This window comes from Haliotis rubra, unplaced genomic scaffold (genome assembly GCF_003918875.1).
Source record: "Haliotis rubra isolate DU_JTF1 unplaced genomic scaffold, ASM391887v1 Scf229, whole genome shotgun sequence".
Taxonomy (NCBI): Eukaryota; Metazoa; Mollusca; class Gastropoda; order Lepetellida; family Haliotidae; genus Haliotis; species Haliotis rubra.
In genome coordinates this window covers 713,538-720,437 of record NW_025766325.1, presented here as the reverse complement: position 1 = coordinate 720,437, position 6,900 = coordinate 713,538, and positions in this window count along the sequence as shown.

The following is a 6,900-nucleotide window of genomic DNA, read 5'->3' as shown; positions in this document are numbered from 1 at the left end:
TGTGACCTTTAAGTAATATATAAAAGAAAGGACACAAGAATGTGGTATAGAGGTTATAATTTATTTGTTAAGGTCGAAAGGATGAACTGAGAATAAGCACAACGCCAAAATCGTTTCGATGTGACTACAGAATGTATCAATAGAAGGCGTAAACAAAGTGTCAAGTCACAAGAAAGTAAATCTGATGTTTCAAACGTTCATTTGTGTGTATGGTCACCCCGTGCGTTCACAACTGCAAAGCAACGTCTCCTCGTGGACTGTCTGATCCGTGCATGTGAACACATTATTGGGGAGTCGGCGCTTTTGTTCCTGCAAAGGAGCACTAAGATCAAATTCTGGGGTTGGTTCCCGTGAGTGCGCAGACGTCAACCAAGGGCATCCCAGATGTCCTCGATTGGATTGCGAGATCAGGTGACCTTGACGGCCAGTCAAGAACGTTGTTTCCTGCGTTCTGCAGGTAATTCCTGGTCGAGATGGCAGTATGGGGTCTGACATTGTCATGCTGAAAGTGCAGGCCTGGACCATGAGCTGCCATGAATGGAATAAGTTCGGGGGCTTGCACCTGGTCGCATTAAGGTTCCCACGGATAACCAGAAGTCTGGAACGAGCAATCCCACAGAAATCACCCCAAACCATGACACTTCCGCCCCCAAATCTGTCAACTACCAGCACACAACACTGAGCACGACGCTTACGGCGTCCGCTCCACACTCTCATCCTACCATCAGTATAGTGAATCCGAGGGTAAATCTTGATTCATCACTGAAGACAACTCGATTCCAGTCTCTGAGTCCATCGGAGGTGTCGTCGGGGACACAGCAAATGCTGACGTCGGCGTCAAAATGGTTCCGCGATATGGTGAGCAGCTCGCAGCCGATTTCGGATAGCCTGTCGCGACAATCGACCCGTAAAGAGCTCATTTCATGTTCCTGTAGTCGTCAATATAAACGGTTACGGAGGTGACGTAACACAATTTGAGGGTGTGCCTGGGACGTCACACGTGGTCGACCTGGCCAAGGGCGATATGCAGTGGTGCCAGTATTTTGCAGTCGAGTCTGTAAATCATAAACAGTCCGACGGCTGCACCCCATTGTCCTTGCAACGTAACTTACTGACGTTCCCGCTTCCAGCATGCCAACGGCACGTTCACGCTGCACATTTGAGAGGCGCGGCATAAGAATTGACTGTTCTGAATAGTGCTGTAAAGTGATTTTTTCACTATGTACAGTTGATGGGAACATGTGCGATCGAATGAACATATACAATGATAAAAAAGACGTTTCAGCACTATTTTGGGGTTCACGATATTTGGATCACTGGATTGTCTGGTCCAGACTCTATATTTACAGACCGCCGCCATATGGCTAGAATATTCCTGAGTGCGGCGTAAAACTAAACTAAACTCACTCACTGATGATGTTTGGATTGACTTCAATGTGCTGTGGTGAGTTTTCTTCTTGAGTCGATACCTGGGGACTAATATTATGAGCCCCGAAAACTGTATACGATAACAGTTCATATTTTTATTCACAAATATGAATTGTGAAGTTTATATTTTGCCTCAGTAGATGTAAGTATGTATGTTTGTATTATATTTTTTGTTAACGCCGCATTCAGCAATATTCCAGCTATATGGCGGCTGTCTAAATTATCCAGTGATCAACAGCATGAGCATCGATCTACGCAATTGGGATACAGTGACATGTTAGACACTCGATCCCACTTGTCGCCTCTTACGAAAAGCATGGGTTGTTGAAGACCAATTTTAACCCGGATCTTTACGGGTCGGACCTCCGTAAAGGATGAAGGATAGGGTAATTGAACGCATCTCCGGGATCGTTACGGGCAGTTAATGAGCTGTATGGATGAATCCTTGTTGTATTGTTGTCATACAGGAAAGAAAGACATTTGTGCATGTGAGACATTAGCTTCATCTAATCCTTGCAAACACGTCGAGCAGCGTGCTCTGTCGTAAAGCGTGCTCTGACAAACGGAAATCGTGGAAATCTCAAAACGAGGCTCGGTCGCTAGAAAGGTTTGACGGTCTGGTACGGACTTGATATTATATCAATTACATCGTACATTACAAAAATACACTTAATAAGCGCAAAGAACACAAAACAGAGGTAACCAGTGAGTCAGATGAATTGTGAATCATTGTAAGACCTCTTCAAACAGGGGCAGTCTGTGAAGTCTTAGTTAACCACATGCTGCCTAAACATGACCATAAAATATAAAAATACGATTGTTTAAAACTTTAAAATTAAAATCAGTTTGTAAATACCATTTCTTATGAAACAATGAAGAAGAATACAGTGTTACCATAGTTGTTTGTAGTGTCTGTTTTCACTTTCACACGAGAAAATTCGGATCGGCTGAAAAGTAGGTCATTGTCTGAACATCGATGAGACTCATGTTTCGGTACATCGCAACACTGAGTGAGTTGTGAGTGAGTTTATTTTTAAGCCGCTTTTAGCAATATTCCAGCAATATCGCGGCGGGGGACACAAAAAATGGGCTTCACACATTGTACCCATGTGGGGAATCGAACCCGGGACTTCGGCGTGATGAGCGAACGCTTTAACCACTAGGTTACCCCACCGCCCCGGTAGGTGGAACCGGTGCTATGCCTCTATTGACGACCAAGAAACCCCCACATTTATCTGGAAAGATAACAGCGGATAATGTATAGAATTACTTAGACTGTGTTGCCTGTTCTCTCGTCACGCCGTTGACCCGGGTTCGATTCCCCACATGGGTACAATGTTTAAAGCCCATTTCTGGTGTCCCCCGCTGTGATATTGCTGGAATATTGCTAAAACTAAAACTGACAGACTCACTTTCTTAGCAGCGCGGGACGGTGGGGTAGCCTAATGGTTAAAGCGTTGGCTCGTCACGCCGAAGATCCGGGTTCGAATCCCCACATGGGCACAATGTGTGAAGCCCATTTCTGGTGTCCCCCGCCGTGATGTTGCTGGAATATTGCTGAAAGCGGCGTAAAACCAAACTCAGTCAGTCAGTCAGTCAGTCGTAGCAGCGCTGACTATTTTATAAGTGTGCAACGAACATATAACGTATAATTTTTATGAATTATACGGTATCGATATTTTCACAAACATGACAACATAAACGTTTGGTCTTAATCCGATCTGATTAGCGACTTGAGACTTCAGAGGCTAATCAACATTCCTACAACCTACACCAATGTTCGATCTGTCACGCGCAATGATTTACGTGGCTGTGCAGACCAGCAAGTGACCTTTTACTAGCGGCGTGCTGATTCACCAATCATTCACCGTGACAGGTGAAATATACACTACTGATATTGACAACCCAATCAGCCGCCTGTCATACATTACATGTGTCACTCAGTTCATCCGTTCGTCTTAACAAAGAACGCTTGCAAACACCAAGAGACGCAAACGACCGTCACGGACACACGCACACACGCACGCACACTCAATACGTGATTATGCCTTGGATTATGGATCCGCCCACCTAAGAAATAAAACTAAATAACTAAATCCACAAAGACAAAATATATAAATAACAATGGGAAAGATACACAAATAAGATAAATAAGGCATCTAACTATGATGTGGGGTTCGAACCCGGTGTCATTCACATTGTACATGCTTCTCCTAAAAAATCATCATCACGCCCCCCTAGCCATAAATTATGAACGGTCCGTTACGACATAACATATTTTGAAAACTGGTGAGTGAGTGAGTGAGTTAAGATTCCTAGTCACATCGGCAGTATTTCAACCATATAGTGACTGACACAAGTTATACAATTGGGGTATGTGGTGTAATAAACAAACACAAATAACATCACTTTGACATATAAACCGACCAATGACAAATTGTTTTTGTAATTGTGTATCAACCAAGTCAGCGAGCCTGACCACTAACTCACTCACTCACTAAGAGCTGCATTAAAACCCAGCTCACTTATTCCATAACTTATTTATCTTGTCATGTGCAGTAACTGGCATGCATCATTTGAAACGCATAGAATGTCGTACGAAATATGAAACTATGAGTTCACAAAAGACTCAAATAATTTGAGCGACACAAATTAGAAAAAAAATACCAGGTAGGGGATTACATGCGAGATTATCTCACCGTCCTATAAAATCCTTTAATTTCATTGGTCAATGACGCTTTAACAATACAAGTTGTATATAACAATATCAGCCGGCTCGGGTGACACTGCTGCAAAGAGGGGTACGCCAGACTGTATTACCCTCGAGAGAAGCATACAACTTAGGAGAAACGTTCAACAAATTTGACTACATGTACTTCTCTGGAACTCCCATTCTCCGCTGATTCTCCTCATAAGTTCGTTCCTACCTTCCTTCTATTGAGTATCATACATAGATTTTTTACACATTCTCTGAGAGATGTGTTTGTCACGAGACTAACGAGATCGGGTGGTCAGGCTCGCTGACTTGTTTGAATGTATGTCGTATCCCAACTGCGGTGATGGTTGCTCAGGACGTCAATCACTGGATTATCTGGTCCAGACCCGCTTATTTACAAACCGCCGTAATAGAATAGAATAGAATAGAATAATACTTTAATGCCTTTTCAGGAATTTGTGTTACATCAGCAGAGCTACTGGCACATTAGAGAGATACCAAACATATTTACATAAATTCTTTGATTTAGGCATCTTCACATTTGTTTAAGAGAGATATGGTACTTGGAATAAAGGATGTACGGGCTCTCTTAGTTTTCACAATTGGAACTTTGTATCGGCGGCCTGAAGGGAGAAGGTTGTATTCCCGAATTTAAGTAGTGAGTACGGTCAGATATGATTTTGACAACTTGATTCACGATTTGCCGCTTATATATTGATGATAAACATTCAAATCTGACTCCAGCGATTTTACTTGCAGTGTTGACAATTTTGTCTATTTTAGATTTGAGATGAACTGAGAGAGACCCGTACCAACAATGGAAGGAAAGTGTTAAAATACTCTGAATAAATGCTTCATAGGTGATGTATATGCTGAGTGTAGGATGTAACGACAATCAACAAATGCTAGTCAACAATGATATCACTGGTTGTCAGGTGTATCACAACTCTAATCCAGTATGATATACAGCATGGCTGTAAGGAGATACAGGCGGAATATGATGATTGTTCGTGGGAATAATATCTCAAACGTCATATGATGCGGTCACGTGACAGCCTGGGCCCGCTTCCTGGTTCGTGCTTCCGTGATCAGCAAAGTCAGTAATCTTTATCTTAGGTATTTATATATCCGCTTATATCAATAGTTAGGAAGTATTGTACGACCGCTTCAAACACCCCGTGAACATTAATAGTTTTATTACAACCACTAAGAAACGCATTATTTGGTTAGGTTGTTGCACTCAGCAATGTTCCAGTAATATGGCGGCGGTCTGTAAATAATCGAGACTGACCAGACAATCCAGTGATCAACAGCATGAGCATCGATCTACGCAATTGGGATACGATGACGTGTCAACCAAGTCAGCGAGCCTGACCGCCTGATCCCGTTAGTCGCCTCTAACGACATGGGTCGCTGCTGAATGGGCAAAATCATAAACAAGACTTCTTCCTCCCGTGAGGATCCGCGTTTATTGGTCTCCAGCATTCCACGCTTGTCTAGGAGGCGACTAACGGGATCGACTGACTTTGACTTTATTGCATGTCATCGTATCTCAGTTTATTAGATCGATGCTCCAACCACGTAGACTCGATTATAAGAGCCACTGTCATTTAGGTCAACACTGCGACAAACAACACACTAAACCGCGTGTATATTCGGGCTTCACTGAATGAACCAAGCAAGAATTGGGAAGAAAGTATTAACCTATGAAATACACTTTTTTAGGTCTTGAATATTTCGTTTCCAGGAAGTTTATTTTATTATATTTAAACTAAAATAGAATACACATAACTTTGAGTGAGCATTCACGCGTGGTGTTTAACGCTTCCGTTATGTGTTTATCAGCTGTCATTGCTGTTGTCAAAGTGTACATGGTGAGTTGTTCTTTTGAAATATACAAACGTTTTATATATAGGTTCAGCTGTGCCTCCAATTTATACATTTGTACTGTAATCGGAGTTAAATATTGCGCCAGAGCAGACATGCAATGGAAGATATGGGGAAAATTAAAACTGTTTTTGATCCTAAAATAATACATGGGTGTATAGGAATATTGCGTATATTACTTTCAGCACAAAGTACAAAAATGCATGGATGGTCGTAAGTGTTACATCCTAGGCGGATCCAGAGGGGGGTGCAGGGGTGCGCACCCCCCCTTTTGTGGTGAAAGTTTGTTAAATGACCATTGAAACTCGGGCGAAAAAGAAGTGTGCACCCCTCCTTTTCTCAATAGTGTGCAAACCCCCCCACCCCCACCCCCTTTTCTCAAAAGGCTGTATCCGCCCCTGTATATGCTATCATATCTCACATTGCCGACCGCGATTGCAACTCTTCAGTCAGAAGAGGATTGTCCAGTTAAGTTGCGAATATTATAATATTTAGGGACCGTTCATAATTTTGGGGGAGAGGAGGAGGAGAAGAGATTGGGGTTGGTGATGATGATGATTTTAAGGGGACTTCACCCATTTTGTTCTGGGGAGGTAGGGAGGTGTCATTCACATTGTACATGCTTCTCCTAAAAAATCATCATCACGCCCCCTAGCCATAAATTATGAACGGTCCGTTACGACATAAGATATTTTGAAAACTGGTGAGTGAGTGAGTGAGTTAAGATTCCTAGTCACATCGGCAGTATTTCAACCATATAGTGACTGACACAAGTTATACAATTGGAGTATGTGGTGTAATAAACAAACACAAAAACCATCACTTTGACATATACACCAATCAATGACAAATTGATTTTGTTATTGTGT